Raw genomic sequence first — 18,226 nt, 5'->3', positions numbered from 1 at the left:
TCAATGTAAAATAAATTAAATGCAAGAGGTTGCCTTAAGCAAAGATGCAGATATAAAATCCTTCTGCCAGGTGACTAAAGAGAGACCTTTTCTCCTCTGGCTTTCCTTGCTGACATCAAAATGCATTTGTCTCCATCTGAAATCAGTTTAAGTTTCCAGCCTATTTTACAAGTCAAATAAACATGGAGCACATTGAACACCACACATGAGGAAAAGATGACAGAAATGCAGAACAAGCCAAAGAGCTCTACCACAAGAAATTCCTGGTCTTAAAGGAACTTCACAGATGTGGCATCATTCTTCTAATCAAAGCAAAGAGACCTTACATTTAGTGATTAAATTATCTGACTTTTGCTTTATTAAAACAGCTAACCTGAAACCAGAGCTTGCTGTTAATTGCAGCCTGCAGCTCTGCCCCGCACTCTCACCAACTACTGAGACTCTTACCTTTCAACACAGAAGGTGATCTTCTACCTTTTCAGCCAACTCCCAAAAATAACTGCAGCCCCACATAATTGTCCCTATGCGCCACAGCAGGAGGGCAGCATGGGGTGGAACGCTGATGCTCCTGTCCCCAAAAACAGGTCCCTGCCCCTGGAGCTAATCCTGCAAAAAAACAATATTGTAGTAATGGTACAGTGATTGCACAGATCACTACAGTACATTGCTGTAGGGTAGCGTTTTGGATCATTACTGTAGAATACCGTAGTGTAAGGATAAAGGGAATCTTTCAGCTGTTAGCAGTATAGGGCCTATGATACACAGCTGAGAGGTCCTAAATGCATCCTGCACAGTGGGCAGTGGTACACACACACACACACACACACACACACACACACACACCCCTCTTTCATTGTATTCTTCTCTTTTCTATGCCACCCTTAAGAACTGCACCGCACGGAACAGGCAGCTGTGACACGGGCACTAAGATGACTGAATTCCCACGCTTTCTTTAAATCAGAACCTAAAGAGACTCCAGCGCCAGTGCTCTTCAAAAACAGCCACCTACAAAGACAGTTCAGTGGCCAGCTGTGCCACACTCACCTAACACAGGAACAGGGGAACAGAACTTGGGACTTTCCCCTCCAGAAAAAAACATGACTCTTCTACTTGATCACAAACAAGATTTCTGTTAGCCACCAGTACGCCACATGCACTTTGGAGGGCAGTGCCGCCCCATGGAGGCCATAGCACGATCACATGCCCTTGGCAGGGCTGACATTCCACCCAGCAGACATTCCACCTGTGCTAGTCCAGGACCCTGACCAATATGCCTTCCAGCAGCATTCTCCTAACTGCTGTGGGGAATACGCTGGCCTGCTCTGGGGGTCAGTGCTCTGTGGCAGCTGGAAGGATAGCTGGAGAGGAGCAAGGCAGGGAGGTGGTCATTGAAGTACTTACTGGGGCCCACTGGATGTTTGAGCTGTTAGGGCCTAGCAGCCAAAGTGCCTTTACCACTTCCTCCCAGTCATGGTATACCAACAAGTGCTGTATCAGGACACAGGGAAGATGCACCGCAGTGCTCCAGTGAGCCCACCAGGAGACAGCCTTGCCCCCTTTTTTCTTGCTTTGGTTGTAGGCTTAGCTTTGCTGCTGTCATTTTTTTTAAAGGTTAAAGGTCTTGAGAACATGACCTATGAAAGAAGGCTGAAAGAATTGGGTTTGTTTAGTTTGGAAAAGAGAAGACTGAGAGGGGACATGATAGCAGTTTTCAGGTATTTAAAAGGGTGTCATAAGGAGGAGGGAGAAAACTTGTTCACCTTAGCCTCTAAGGATAGAACCAGAAGCAATGGGTTTAAACTGCAGCAAGGGAGGTCTAGGTTGGACATTAGGAAAAAGTTCCTAACTGTCAGGGTAGTTAAACACTGGAATAAATTGCCTAGGGAGGTTGTGGAATCTCCATCTCTTGAGATATTTAAGAGTAAGTTAGATAAATGTCTATCAGGGATGGTCTAGATGGTATTTGGTCCTGCCATGCGGGCAGGGGACTGGACTCGATGACCTCTCGAGGTCCCTTCCAGTCCTAGAATCTATGAATCTATGAAAAAACCTGTGGCAACAGCAGGAGCAGGTAGCACTCCTGACTGCTGACACTTGTGGGACAGCTGCTGTTCCCAGATGTACACAGGACAGTGTCAGTCTGCATGAGAAGAGCAGGAAGAAGTGCCCTCGAGGGGTTAGTAGAGGACTGGGAATCAGGGCTGCTGTTTCTATTCTTGGATGTACTACCAACCTGCGGGTAAGTCACTTAACCTCCCTGTGCCTCAGTTACCCATCTGTAACATGGGAGAAATAGTATGTACACACCTGTTTGGGTGCTGTAAGGTTTAATGCCTGCTTTGGTAAAACACTTACAGGTCCTTGGAGGAAAGGTGCTACATCAGGGTCTGATCTAGAGCCTACTGAAATCAATAGGAGCCTTGCCATGCTGCTCAATGGGCTTTGCATTAGGCCCTCAACGCAGCCTGAAACATGGCACACACAACGGTAGAACTCAATGTACTGTGCATTCCACGTCAGCACAGAGGGCAAACCAAACCAACAATCCAGAAGTGCAGCATGATGCAAAGAATGCAGCAGGCAAACAGTTAAATGCAGGAGCACGTGATCAAAACCAGCCAATCCCCAGCCATGAAAATCCTTGGGTAACGCTGCTTAGGCCTGGGTTATTTCTGTACCAATTTCCTAAATATGCCACTGAACTCAAGGGCACAGCTGGAACATTAAATGCAATGGACAGCTGGCGCGGCTATTCCTTCCCAAGGCACACGCACACTTGTTTCTCCAGAGCCATTGCCTTATGGAGTCAAAATCAGCAGGAAGCAAGCATTTCCAAATTACAAGCGGAACGCTTATTAACTGCAAAGCACAGAAATTTAACGAGACACCTTGTCCTAGAATCTAGTTAAGCGTTAGTGGAAGCAGTTTAATTGAAAGGAACTAGGGTTTTCAAGGACTCATTCCTATCCTACAATGCTTGAAAATCTCCATTTTCCCCAGCGCATCCTTCCTCACAAAAGAGAGATGGGACAGCAGGGGGAAAAAGCCTCTTCTTCAAAAGCAGCCTTTAAGTCATGTTCTTGACAAAGCCTTATGAAAACAAAAACCAATGACACTAAGGTGAGTCACTAACAGTCCATTATAAGCTTCTTAATGGACAGCAGTCCTGACTGATTTACACAGACAACATCACACGCTGTCACTCTTGGCCACAATCAAAGGCTACTAAATATTGACCATTCCCATCCCAGTGATCCTCCTTTCCTGGCACAGTTTTTTAGTTGCTCGTTTCACTTCCTCAAGTGTGTGCTTTTTGTGCTGTGAATTCTCACACCCCTCCCCTCCGCCCCCGCAGGAGGTCTTTGAAATTTGATGGCAGGCAGAGGCTGCACAGCTTTCCAAATACCTCCAAGACACATGGATGCTGAGCACTAGCCCATATGGCCCCTTTTGTTTATTTACATTAATAACTATGTTCAGACGGGACCCAGTGCTGATCTTATGCCAAGGTAACTTCAGTGGGGTTATAAGCAAAACCAAACCCAAGGTGATTACCAGTCCTGGAGCCCATCCTGCAAGGTACTGAGTGACCTTAACTCCCACTACAGAACCCTGCAGTATTAAGCCCTCAATTAAGATCGTGCAGAGAAATAATTAATTCAGGGTATGAATTCAGGGACAATTCATTCATATTTCCCTTGGGCCATGCTGCTCTTGCACAGATGGGGGAATTCATCCACCACCACTGCAACATTCTCCTAAGCCAGGGGTAGGCAACCTATGGCACGCGTGCCAAAGGCGGCACACGAACTGATTTTCAGTGGCACTCACACTGCCTGGGTCCTGGCCACCGGTCCGGGGGATTCTGCATTTTAATTAAATTTGAAATGAAGCTTCTTAAACATTTTAAAAACCTTATTTACTTTATATACAACAATAGTTTAGTTATATATTATAGACTTATAGAAAGAGATCTTCTAAAAACGTTAAAATGTATTACTGGCACGCGAAACCTTAAATGAGAGTGAATAAAAGAAGACTCGGCACACCACTTCTGAAAGGTTGCCGACCCCTGTCCTAAGCTTTCGCTGGGACCTCACAGAGGCCCCTCCACCCCTCAGTGGAGTCTGTGTAAGGACTCCGGAGCAATAGGTAGCCGAAGCAGGGCAGGTGGGAGGAAATTAATATTGTCCCTTCATCCACACTGCAGGGATCAGGGAGGAAAGAAAATTAATTCCTCACCAATTCCATGATGGAGGGTCTTTGGGGCAACCACTGACTGTGGGAGTCCAGATAGACCAACCTCAATGGAGTGCACAACTGCTGCCCCCCGCTCCAGCTGAGCATATCTCTGCAAGGGAAACTTTATGTAGATTCCCTCCCCTTCAGACTCCTCCAGTAGGTTTTCCCTCATAAGGGAGTGATCAGGCCCTTTTTTAATTGCCTAATCTTTACTTCCTGTATCTATCCTATATTAGCATGAGTGGTTTATTATTTGTATTACAGCAGTACCTTGAGTCCGCAATTGAGACCAGGGTCCCATTGTCCTGGGTGCACATATACATAGGAAGATACAGTCCCTGTCTCAGAGAACTTATAATCTGAATAGACAAGACACAAACAGCAAAAGGAAGAATAATCATCCCTCTTTAACAGAGTGGGGACTGAGGCAGAGGCATTAAGTGATTTACCCAAAGTCACTCAGAGTTTGTGGCATTGCTGAGAATTAAACCCAGGTGTCCCAAGTCACAGTCCAAGGATTTAACCACTAGGCCAGCCTTGCTCTATATTATTAGTATTTCTTTCGTTTTGACTTCTCTGCTGTGAGTGAGGCTTTTGTGCCCGTGACTGTTGTTTTACTCTAATCCAAGGAGATAACCATTCAAAACAAGTAAAACAGCTCGGTCAATATTGCCAATCTGGCTACAATGTGTATTTAATATAGCATCTTGGCTTTTTGTGTGTCCCCCTTCCACTACCAGCTAGTGAATTGGTTATTGCTCTCAGTCTGTGGTTACTTCTGATGTCAGTCTCTATGGAACAGCTGGTTATGCTACTTTAAAAATTAAACAACAAATATTTTTGTTTTAAAAAAAAAAACTACAAAACATGCACACACCAATCAGCTTTTTTAAAGTGATATTTACCCATAAAATGCTGCTTAAAAACCCCCAGACAGAGAACCAGAGGTACAATCCAGCAGAATGTTTGAAGTATCTTTGCTTTTTATAATAAGGAATGGATTGTTGTCCAGTGGTTAGAGCAAGGGGGATTGGGAGTCAGGGCTCCTGGACTCTATTCCCCCAACTCTCCCACTAACTCATTGTGTGACCTTGGGAAAGCCAGCAAATCACTTAACCATGTTCTTAAGTCCCACTGACTTAAAGTTTTAAACACAGCTCACATACTTTGTGGAATCGAGGCCTATAACTCAGTTTACCTAACTGTGAAATGTAGACCACTTCTCTTATGAGGTGTTGTGCAGCATTGGTAACACTTGAAACACTTGTATGAAAAGCTATGCTGGTGTGAAATAGTAAATTTTAAATATATATGACCGGTAAATAATAAATACCACATATAGGTGATGGTTAATTACTATATCAGTAACTTAAATAATTTTTTCATGTATGAAGGCAGTGTTATCTAGTGCATAGATCTCTGACTAGGACTCAGGAGACCTGCGTTCTAGTCCTAACTCTGCCATTGGCCTGCTGGGTAACCCTGGGCAAGTCTCTGTGCCTCAGTTTCCCAATCTGAGGAATAATGATACTGACTACTCTTATAGATCTACTGATGAAGAGCAGTGGGTAAGTGCTATTATTATATGACAATATCATTTATAAATGATTTACTCTAACAGTTTTCAGTAACTACCTTCTCTGTTATTCTTTATTTGTAGGTAATGGTTCTATTGTATTGTAAATTGTGTGCTGCATGCTCCATTCACATTGTGTGTATAGTAAAAATAATGTAGGCAGACAGGTCAGAGCAGCAGACCATGAGTTCTCAGATTTAACACATTGAAAATGAAATGTTTGTGAAGCTAAAACATTTCAACACTGCTCCTAAAGACCAAGGACAACAGAGAGAACCAGCAGGCTGCAGCTGGTTACTCTGAAGGACCACCATTCTTCTTCATACAGCACACAGTCAACTTGTGGAACTCCTTGCCTGAGGAGGTTGTGAAGGCTAGGACTATAACAGGGTTTAAAAGAGACCTGGATAAATTCATGGAGGTTAAGTCCATTAATGGCTATTAGTCAGGATGGGTAAGGAATGGTGTTCCTAGCCTCTGTTTGTCAGAGTGTGGTCATGGACGGTAGGAGAGAGATCACTTGATCATTACCTGTTAGATTCACTTCTTCTGGGGCACCTGGCATTGGCCACTGTAAGTAGACAGGATACTGGGCTGGATGGACCCTTGGTCTGACCCAGTACGGCCTTTCTTATGTTCATTTTGAGGGGCAGAGGGGAATCATCTTGAATATCTGTGTGGTAGGCACACATTTCTGTGAGCCCAAAGGCCTCAAAGCAGGAGACAAATTTCATTACAATTTACAATAAGGAGACTAGATACTGTTCTGTATAAAGTATCTCCCAAGAGTCATTTTGGGGAACTAGAATTCTTCTGCACCGCAAAGCAATGTCACAGCTGGTTACTTAAAAAAAACCACACGCACACACACACACACCTTGTGTGCAAATCCATTGAGATTCTGCCACAGTTGGGAGTTAATTGATAAATACTGGGGGAGGAGGGGACTCGATGCACAATTAGCCAGTTGGACTCATTGCCACAAGACATCTTTTGAGACCAGGAGATTAGTGAGGTTCAGAAAAACATAGGATGTTATATGAATAACGAGAATATCCAGAGTGGTTATATTAGGGATTTAAAAGAAAAAACAAAAACAAAACACAAGAGTTTTGGAAGGGAGATGAACCATACTGCTTCAGGGCATAAGCCAATTTCTAAATTCATAGAGATCAGGAAGAAACTTTCCATGGGGGCAAGTTATCCCATAGCTGCCTACTGCAGGATTTCTTGCATTGTCCTCTGAAGCAGCTTATACTGGCCTCTGTTAGAAACAAGGTACTAAGACTAGATGCACAGCTGGTCTGATATAGTATAGAAACCCTATGTTCCTATGACTGTGGCATGCACAGTCAAAACAGCGATCATGTTTTTTGTAATCACTTCAAAGCCAGTTATTGCTCATATGTCACATGCTGCTCTAGAATGCTTTCTTACTGCAGCTTACTCTTCCATTCATATCTGCAGGCTCACTTATAAAAATCCTTCTTTGAGCCCAGAAGAGTCCAAAGAGGCATTCAGGATTCAAAATTGGGAAACCACCATTTCTGTCATAAGCAATTACCCCGCAGCAATAACATTTTGTATGGACATAGGGAATCTCTTCCTAAAGGTTCTCACAGTGTTTCATAAACTGTACACACACACAGCACCACTGAAACACATCCACCTCTGAGGCAGCACGTAGGAGAATGGTGGGGAAGCAGGAAGAGAAAATTCTGGACCAAGGCAACTGGGAAAACCTCTGGGTCTATGAAAAATACTATTGGGGTATTACCTCCATTGTACCTTATACCTAACATATCGCTTTTCGAAGGGGTGAGCAGGCATTCTTTGCTGAAGGGAAAGCAGTCATTGAACCATTTGCCTAAGGCTCCAGAAGACAGATATCTTACCATCCAATCTAATTAGCAAAGTAACATGCAATGCAGAGCAGGTAGCGAGACAGACTGCAGATCCACATGGCACATCACACAGCAGCAACACCTTCCAGCATCCCTAGGGCAGAGTGTCGTCTGGTGGCTAGAGCACTGGATTGCAAGTCTAGACTCCTGGATTCTATTCCTGTCTCTGCCTCACTGCAAGACCTTAGGCAAGTCACTTAACTGTGCCTCAGTTTAGCCAGGTATAACACTCACCATGATATAAGGGAGTTTGTCAGCCTTGAAAATGCCTTGGATGTATTGAAAGTGCTCAGCCTCATATAATACTTTAAATCCTTTCACCTAAGTGCAAAATCTCCTCCTATTCCTTGGCGTTCAGCTACTATTCCATCATTATTCCTAAGTCATACAAACCATAAATAAGATGCAGCAGCCATTTGCTGATTGGACCTTTCCCTGTATATTATATTCCACCAGTTCTCAAAGAATTGTTTGTTTAGTTTAAACTGGATTCGGACACCACTGTCTAACATCTGAAACACGCTAACGCTTCATATTAATCAGTGTTCAGGATTGAGCTCAGTATAAAGACCCACATATGCTGTGGCTTTTACTCAGACACACCACATTGCAAAGCCAGTGGCTTGCAGGCAGTTGTATAACCAAGTACTTAAAGCTAGTTCCTATTTGGGGAAACCCAGATGCAGTTGTAATGCAAAGTCCCTGTGCCATATGTCACACAAGCTCATCTTTAAATACTTATCCCTCTTCTTTTGTGCTACGTTCCAGCATAAAACCTCACTGGTTCCAAAGACAAAAGTAACAAGAAGCCATGTGTAAAATAAAAGAAAATCATTCTTTAGAGAAGAACAGGAGTACTTGTGGCACCTTAGAGACTAACAAATTTATTAGAGCATAAGCTTTCGTGGACTACAGCCCACTTCTTCGGCTGTAGTCCACGAAAGCTTATGCTCTAATAAATTTGTTAGTCTCTAAGGTGCCACAAGTACTCCTGTTCTTCTTTTTGCGGATACAGACTAACACGGCTGCTACTCTGAAACCATTCTTTAGAGACAGAGGTAATCAGCCACCCTTGGGAGCCAATAATGAAGGTCAGAATAAATATAGGGATCACCTCTGGGGCAATTTTCAGATTAGACTTGGTCAGCAACTGCTAAAGTGTAGGAGAAAATGAAAGATAATCCACTGTGGGGGCAAGGGAAATCTGTAATACTTAACACCCAAACTCTTCTAGGGCTAATTATCTTGGCTGATTCTCAAATGTTAATTTGCCATTTCAAATCAAGAGCCTCAGAAACTGGAGATGGAAATGACTTACTGAATCTAGAGAGTAAAGGACTGTAGTTTTTTGTTGAGCAGGTAAATAAGGAATTATTTGGCTTACCCTTGGCAACTCTTGCTGATATCAATGGAGCTGTGAACGCTCACCACTTTGCAAGATCAGGTCCTCCTTGCCTTCAAAATAACAAAGATGGGGTGATTTTGCAAGAACAGGTCCAAATAATAATAATGACCAGGAAGCACAAAAGACTACTTTCCCCTGGTTGGTATAATTACAAGTTAAAATTTGTCAAAACTGTTTGAAACTTAAAGAACCATCTTGGCTTGAGTTCAGAGAGGACCACGCTCAAAATAAGTCATGGCCAGGTGGGTGACAGCACAGAGTTAACTCTGGGTAACTGAACTCCTGTTAACATTTCTATGCTCCTTCAGATTGACGCCCATCACCACTGTATCAGAGTGCCTATTTTATCAAAGAACTGCAGCTTCTCATGCTGGGCCTTACAGCATAAGTAGCTGCATAACCAAGAAGGAATGTCATCCCTTTTACTCTGCATTGCTCCTTTTAACATACAGGAGGTTTCCCACCTGCTCTCTTGGGTTTCAATTCAGATCCAGAACGTTAGGCCTGGTCTATACTAACAAGTTAGTAAGTTTGTGAGCAAGACACGAGAAGTCATTAGTTACAAGTTTGTGAGCAAGACACGAGAAGTCATTCTTCCGCTCTACTCTGCTCTGGTTAGGCCTCAGCTGGAGTATTGTGTCCAGTTCTGGGCACCGCATTTTAAAAAAGATGTGGAGAAATTGGAAAGGGTCCAGAGAAGAGCAACAAGAATGATTAAAGGTCTTGAGAACATGACCTATGAAGGAAGGCTGAAAGAATTGGGTTTGTTTAGTTTGGAAAAGAGAAGACTGAGAGGGGACATGATAGCAGTTTTCAGGTATCTAAAAGGGTGTCATAAGGAGGAGGGAGAAAACTTGTTCACCTTAGCCTCTAAGGATAGAACAAGAAGCAATGGGTTTAAACTGCAGCAAGGGAGGTCTAGGTTGGACATTAGGAAAAAGTTCCTAACTGTCAGGGTGGTTAAACACTGCAATAAATTGCCTAGGGAGGTTGTGGAATCTCCATCTCTGGAGATATTTAAGAGTAGGTTAGATAAATGTCTATCAGGGATGGTCTAGACAGTATTTGGTCCTGCCATGCGGGCAGGGGACTGGACTCGATGACCTCTCGAGGTCCCTTCCAGTCCTAGAATCTATGAATCTATAAGTTTTGCTGGCATCTCAACATCAGCTAGAGATGCAGCTTGTGCCAACATAGGTACTCTGACAAAAGCCCCAGGGGAGATGCAGTTATACTGGCAAAAAAGTGCTTTTGCTGGTATAGTTTACTTCACTCAGGGAGTTGGTATAAGCTATATTGGCATCTGTTCTAGGACATTTTGTGAGGATAGTTATAGCAGCAAACCTTTTAAGTGCAAACATGGGATTAGAGTCTTTCACATGAAGACGACTTTATATTTCTTCTTTCTTTATACATCATTTCCTTAATCTGAAGTTATCTAAATCAAACCCAAAAACAAACAAACAAACAAAAAAACATACACATGTGCACGGCTTGGAAAACAGATATGGGGCTCAATCCTATACTTCACTGGGAGCTGATGGCACTCAGCCGCCCCACCAAAAGCTGTTTAGCACTTAACAGAGGTGAGCCTATAATGAAGCAAGTTGCTGTTTCAAACAAACATGCCACAGGACTGCTGCACTGGTTGGCATGGACAAAAATATTCAACACACTCATGTAAATACACCAACAATTTTAACAGGCCCTGGCAGCTTACACAAAAACCCTCACACACATTTACCACCACACGACGAGTACTAAGATGCAGTCTTAAGCCATCAGCATAGGAAAGACACTATGTATTATACTGCAGCACCTAAATGGTTTGCAATTACAAACATCTCTGATTGTTATTCTCCTGCCTTCAGAGTCTAAGGGCCCTCCACTTAATGTGCAAAAAATCATTACTGATTTGCCTAAGGCAACATAGAGCAGAAAGATTGCACAAGTTTCTATGGAAACAAAATTAGTAGAGTAAAAACCACACTCATGGGCATTGTAAATTATTTACCAGGACAGGCCCCTGTCCATTAAGATCTGATAAAAAGATTTAAAGGTAATCACTGGGCAGAGTGTTGCAACCGCTTAGTTCAGGTCACTGAAACCGCAGTCAAAGAAGAGAACAATTTTGGTTTTCTGGCCGTGTGTACTGCATAAACCATTTTTGTTTAGAAAGCGCGACTCACTCTTGGTCGAAGGGGGGGGGCACACAAAGCGACAGAGGTGGCGGAGAAGTTTGAATGTTAAATATCTTTCAGATCCTGCATTTTTGTCATCATATTTGCAGTTTGGAGATTTCTTTGGTGAGGTGGAGGTGCAGCAGGGATCAGGCTGAGTGATATGTGAGAGAAGATAAGTGGATGTGCAGCCAAGGATGCCATTCTGTGCTCCAGATTCTAGGCTTTAAAACAAAAATTAAGTCTCTTGCCCACATGGCTGCACCATGTCTAACGGTATGTCTACTATGCAGTAAAACGCCCGTCTCAGCTGACTTGGGCTCGGGCTGCGGGGCTATAAAATTGCAGTGTAGATGTTCAAGTTCGGGCTTGATATTCCTGGTATTTCTAAAGGAAACCACAAGAAGGGTGAGGGGAGGGAGAGAAAGAAATACTTTCTCAGAACAAAAACAAAAACTCCACCCCTTCCTTTCCTTCCCATCGTTCGGGACTTCTTTATACATCATGAAGAAACAAAAGATGGCATAAACCCAATTAAAAAAAAAAAAAAAAAAGACACTAGCAGTTCACCTTTAAGTCCCATCTGAAAGAGGACACCTCCAGCAGTACAGCACACCTTAATACACTTGCGGGGGGACTGTTTAGGTATGACTCAGAGATTAACAGTGTGTCACCAACACCACTTCTGCAGCCTTTAGGTGTTTCCTGTACAAGTCTTCCGTCTAAGTACAAACCTGACATGGCCCTACTTAGCTTGCAAGGATCACACTTATAAGTTGGTATCACTTGAAACCGCAGATAGAAAGAAAAAAATTGAGTAATTCAGTCTCAAAGCCAGTAAGGCATTTGACTGGCACACATGCAATCCAGTGAATGCACTGAACTGACATCTAGGTACAGCTATGGTAAGTGTGTGTTGTATTCTTGCTATGCAGTGACACAGCATCTTATTTTAAATAGCCCTCCTCTTTTATTCTCCCTCACACAGTGTGACATGGCTCAGTGGAGGAGAATCTCCTTGGAAAACTAAACTTCCTGGTGATGGATATTTAATTAAACACCAATATGTCAGATATCCATTCTCCACAGAAACAGAAATGTTTCTAATGAACCTTGAAAAAAAGGGATATTACATCTTCTGGTACATTTGGGCTCTTAGAGGGTAAAGCTACAGTTCACTAAAAGTTGTAGTTTAAAGTTTGCTCTGTTTCTGTTGGCATCCCGACACAACAGACCAGAATTGTACATGGAAAATATATGGAGAGATTAACCTGGATTTAAAGTCAGTGTGATGTTCAAATAGGCTCTAAAACCCTTTTCAAACTTGGAAGCACAGCTTGGACAAATTGCAAAAATAAATAAAAGGCACAATAGATTAGGGCAAGTCTGAAGGTGGTACTAATTATAGAAAAGTTGAAGGGTCCAGGGTTACATGATTTTGACACATGAAAAGATGATCAGAAAAATATATAGGAAACAGAGTGTTAAACTTAGAAGTGGAGGGTAAGAGAAGGGTTGGAAGACCTAAAACTATCATACAAAAGGATGTGATTAGCGAGGAGTTTACGAGGAACTGCTTCAAGACAGACTAGAATGGAGAAGAAGGACTCGATGGGCCGACTTCACATAGATAAGATTAAGGCTAGAAGATTATGAGATTTCTCAATGGCAAGAGGAGCTAATGGCTTCCTTCCATTGTCTCATTTTGACAGACGCCTGAACTCTCTGGGTTCAGCCTAGACACAAACAAACAATAATGCTGTTGCTGCCTCCACCACCTCCTGCACTGATTTATTATGGCCAGCCACTGAGTAAGGATAAGGTCTTCCCCAAAACCCCATCACACTTCCATTTAATTTTTAATTAGCATAATTAATTTCCACATATAATTCACAATGCATTGCTGTCCAGATATTCAGGCCAACCCAGAGCAAAGGCCGTTGTCAGCCAATGGTAGTTCACAATTTAGAACAGGCCTAAATGTTGACATGATTATTTACTATTTGTATTGCGGTAGTGTCTAGAGGATCCATTGTGCCAGACACTGTACATACACAGAACAAAAAGATGGTCCCAGCTCCAAAAAACTTATAGTTGGAGTATAAGATGAGATATAATAGGTCAATACAACAAACAGAGTGAGAGCACAAGGAAACAACGAGACAATATTGGTCAGCATGATAGGTTGTGTTCCCAGCACACCAGCAGCCGAGCTTTCTGAAGGCATCACAGCAGAGGTCAGTTTTAAGGAGGGATTTGCCTTAGTTAATAAAGGCCTGCTCTCTATCCCTGCCTCAATGTGGCCTTTCAAGAGGGACAGAGTAGCAAATGAGAAATTGACAAGCTGTCAGACAGAAGGAAGAAATATCATTTCCCAAAGTCAGAGCTCATTTTCTAGCAATAAAACCAGACAGAGCTGAAAGGAAATGCCAGGAGCACAGGCAGCAGCATCTCAATAGACAGACACAGCTGGCACAGACACCCATTTAACCATGTGTCCTGGCTGGGCTTCGCTTAAACGGGGACTATTAAGGGATATAGAGGCAGCCCCTTGGAATAATAAAAGCCATTTGCAAATGCAAGAATACAGCAGCTAAAAAGCAGGTTAGTACATGGTCTCAGACACCATCCGATGGTCCAGGGACATCGAGCACATCACCGGCCACCGACAGTACCAGGAGGCATGAGCCAGAGCGACATTGTTCTCCCACTACAAGAAAGGGGCCAAGTGACCTTCTCCGTTGGATCATATGAACTGGAACTCCATAAACTCCCTGAACATTAAATCTCACCAAATGAGGGTCAATCCATCCTCATCATCATATCCACTCATTATACTCCACACCCGAACATAGCCACTCTATGAACTTCATACCCTCGTATCTCAATGCCTGTACTTTGACCCATCAACCTTTTACCCCCAATCGAGGATATTGCAGATTATGTATTCCTTATGCCACCCGATCTTAAACCAAACTTTGCACCCTCGATAATCTGTACGTTATTCCCTGATAACCAGAAACTTCTATGCTCAAACTCTGTTCACTTTTTTTTTTAAACATCATCTTAAACTATCTTCTGACTGAAGAAAAGATGTCAGATAAAGATGAGCATGTTATATTGCAAAACAAAGTTATTTTAAGGGCACCACTTTCTGCCATTCCACATGTACTTAGCTAGCAACAAATTATGCACATGCACACATTGTTTGGTTGACATAAGATAATTATTTCAATATTTGAAAATAGAGGTAGTAAATATATATGTGGCGATTACTGTCAATTAGGATTGGCTGAGTGGATGGCATAAGTGGCTGCAACCCCTGAAGAATCTGCTCAGCTGTTATTGGAAGATGCCCAATTTCCATCTGCAGGTTGTTTTTGCTGAATTGGAGGCCAGATTGTGAAACGGCCTATTTTTCAGCTAGAACAACAACAGATGAGAAAGGGAAACTACAGTGTCCTCCCAGGTACCAAAAGGGAAGATCCCAGACGTCCATCCTTTTTACGTTCTCCCTTTGTTCTTTTTCTTTTTCCGTTCTTCATCCTACTTCCTTCACGTCCTCTTGGACCCAGCTACTTTTGTGGCAAGGTCAAAGGACAGTGAAGAATAGGTACGTTCATTTCATACACATTGCCACTCAATGTGGGGATTCAAAGACGTTTTTAGATTTTTTTGAGTTTGATGGTGAATTTCATCCTAGTGCAAAAGAGCCCACAAAAGGCTCTAAAGGACTTGGGTCCAGATCCTCAAAGGCATTTAAGTACCTAACTCCCATTGACTTCAGTGATTTCAATGGGAGTTTGGCACTGAAACACCTTTGAGGATATGGGCCTTATGCCCTGTTCCAACACCCCTAGGAGTCAATGGGAATATTTCCATTGACTTCAATAAGCTTGGGCTCAGGTCCTTAATACAGAGTTTTTACAGGGCATTGGTGTGAATTTCACAGTATTTCTTTGCTTTGTATATGCAAAGAGGATAACCTGCACTAAAAAAGAATACACCTCTACCCCGATAGAACGCTGTCCTTGGGAGCCAAAAAAATCTTACCGCGTTATAGGTGAAACCGCGTTATATCGAACTTGCTTTGATCAGCCGGAGTGTGCAGCCCTGCTTTACCGCGTTATATCCAAATTCGTGTTATATCGGGTCGCATTATATCGGGGTAAAGGTGTATTATAAAGACAAAACGGCCCCATAGCCCACTCTGTAGAGGCTACGGTTATCAACATTCTCTGATTGCCATTGAACAGAGAGAAGAATTATCCTCTCTGGGAAAAGATTTTCTTTCTACACATCATCTGAAGTTTGCGAGATCCGGAACTTAAATGCAGGTGGATTGACTTAAGCGAAGTTTCTATACACACATTGCAGGTTCCGGCAACTCAGCCTTGCCTAATCTTTCAGCGGCGAAGGCTCAAATCTGAGATTTTGGTCCTTTCCCTCAGCATTGCAGAATTGTGCATAACATTTTATTGCAGGGGCAAAAACACTGTCACTGTGAAGAAGCTGCATTAGGCTTAAACACTCTTGTGCTCTAAACTACTGCAGGAAAACAGACATAACACTGCTTAAGACCAATTTTACTATATACCACTTTGGAGGCTGGAAGATGGAAATTGCTATCCGAGAACGGACTAATGATCCATCTATTCTGGTATCCTGTGACTGACAGTAGACAGTACCAGATGCTTCAGTAGAGACATAAGACTCCCCATTAACAGAGTATTTTGCAATAACCCAGTCATGGGGGGAAAAATTTCCTAACCCCAAGCACTTAGTGGTTAGTTTATTTCCTGAAGCATTAGGATTTGGTATCCCATGTAAACCTGTAGTCACCCTAATATTGAGGATATTCTTATTTTTCATATGAATGTCTAATCCTTTTTTAAGCCCTACTAGGCTCCTTGCCTCAATGGCATCTTGAAGGAGTGAGTTCCACTGATTAATTAGGAGTGATGTAAAAAGAGCTTTACATTTGTTGCCTTTTTATTTGAATTGAGTGTCCCCTTGTTCTCCTATTATAAAAAGAGAGGCATCCACTTTATCTTCTCTATACCGGTCATCATTTTATAAACTGACCTATAACGAATCTAGTATCTAGGAACTTATCTGGCCCCCATTACCACAGTATCTGAGCAACCTTATAACCTTAATGGATTTATTCTCACAACACCCCTCTGAGGCCAGGGCAGGGCTATTATTTCCATTGTAGAGAGGGGGAACTGAGGCACAGAGACTAAGTGACTTGCCCAAGATCACATAGGAAGTTTGTCAGAACAGAGAACTGACCCCTGGGTCTCCTAAGTCCCAGGCTAATAGGTTACTGCCCTAACCCCTAGACCAGCAGTCCAAACCCCATTTTAATGGGGTCACCTGGGCCAGCATTAGACTTGCTGGGACCCAGGGCTGAAGCTGAAGCCCAAGCTCCACCTCCACCCAGGGTAGTGGGGCTCGGACTCCAGCCTCCTCTCCCCGCCACATCCCACTGGGATCATGTAGTAACTTTGTTGTCAGAAGAGGGTCACGGTGCAATGAAGTTTGAGAACCCCTGCCCTAGCCCATCCTTCCTCTCATCACTACTAGTGTCTCCTGCTTAAACTAATCAATCCTACCCTTTTACTTAAAAACATGACTCCTCAGGGCTCCAACACAAAAATAAAGAGAATCCAAAAATATCATGACTTTGCAAAAAAGAGTCTTGATATTTTAAGCCATGATATTGCACCCCGCCCCCTCAAGTGATGATTTTTGGGGATAGCAGTACAAATGACTGCAAATAATCTCTATAAAATTATCTTTGCCAAAAAGAAAATGCAGATTTGTCAGGAAAGAAAAAACAAACAAATTTCAGCATGAGACACCTTGGCCTTTGTGAGGATTTGACTCTGCTTCTTCAAAGTCATTCTCTTTAAAAAAAATAATTGCTTCAGTTCTCGGTCTTTATTGAAAATCCAGTGCACAAAAGCAAATAGCCAATTTTCTGCAAAGTTTTCAGAGCGAGAAAAAGTTTTCCTGACATGCTGAGAAAAGGGGGAGGGGGTGGAGTACCATATCAAGGAAGGCAGAAACAACTAAGCTCTTTCCACACGCTGAAAGGATAGAAAATGACTGGGAATTGCTCTGTATTCAAGGAAAGTATGTATTAAAAATGAATGCAGTTTCCCTACCAAGTTTATTGCAGCTATAAAAAAGGTCTCTCCTATTCTGACTATATTTTCTGATGTCCAAATTGAAACCCATTAGACTTTAATAGGCTTCAAGTAACAGAGGAAACAAATGAAATCATGGAATATTTAGTAATAAGCTACTCTGCTTTCTGCGAGAAGACAGCTGTGGCTCCCCAGGCCTGCAATCCCTCTGAGATCCCTTATCAAAAGGAGAGTGCTCCTCATTACTTGTCACATGGCTGCTGATAAATAGAAATACAAGAGGAACCCTATGCCATGTGGGAGGCGGGAACTCCAAGAGCCTCCATGTTTGCAAGAATGGCAGGTCACTAAGCCATGTGCAAATGAAAGTGGACTTAAAAGGAAAGGAATTGCACCAGCTGTCTCCAAAGGGAACATTAATTAAAGGGGCAGCACTCCTACTCATTTGCCTTGGAGCTCAAATAAATATACTATGGGGAGCATGAAAGTTAGAGTCGCTTTTTCTTCTCACCCTAAATAAAGCGGGGGGACAGGAGGAGGGGCGGACAACAAGATAGGGCTGTTGTTCTCACCCCACCCAGGAAACAGAGATTGGGCTCAGATACATTCAGAAGTTGGTGTTTATTTTAATAAATTAGTTACTCAAATTAATTTGTGCTGACTTTCCCAGTGCTAAAAGAGCAGCACAATTCAGCAGCAACATTACATACCATTATTATGGCCCTATTGTAATCTTATTGCAGCTGAGCCACAAGCCAATGGGA

General features: G+C 42.8%; 1 protein-coding gene across 12 annotated transcripts in view; it reads right to left on the bottom strand.

Moving 5' to 3' along the window:
- The window catches only part of CUEDC1 (CUE domain containing 1), a 115,033-nt gene that overhangs the window by 64,327 nt on the left and 32,480 nt on the right, over positions 1 to 18,226 (bottom strand). For 5 of the 12 annotated variants that reach the window (XM_065572763.1, XM_065572759.1, XM_065572762.1 and 2 more), the window contains one exon: positions 448 to 606. The exons of the other annotated variants lie outside the window; for them this stretch is intronic. The gene's annotated coding sequence lies outside the window, so the exon portion shown is untranslated. The remainder of the gene's footprint in view (positions 1 to 447; positions 607 to 18,226) is intronic. 12 annotated transcript variants of the gene reach the window in all.

Source organism: Chrysemys picta, chromosome 19, assembly GCF_011386835.1.
Source record: "Chrysemys picta bellii isolate R12L10 chromosome 19, ASM1138683v2, whole genome shotgun sequence".
NCBI classification, from domain to species: Eukaryota; Metazoa; Chordata; order Testudines; family Emydidae; genus Chrysemys; species Chrysemys picta.
The sequence above is the reverse complement of the archived record's forward strand: the minus strand, read 5'-3'. Positions and strand labels throughout refer to the sequence as shown.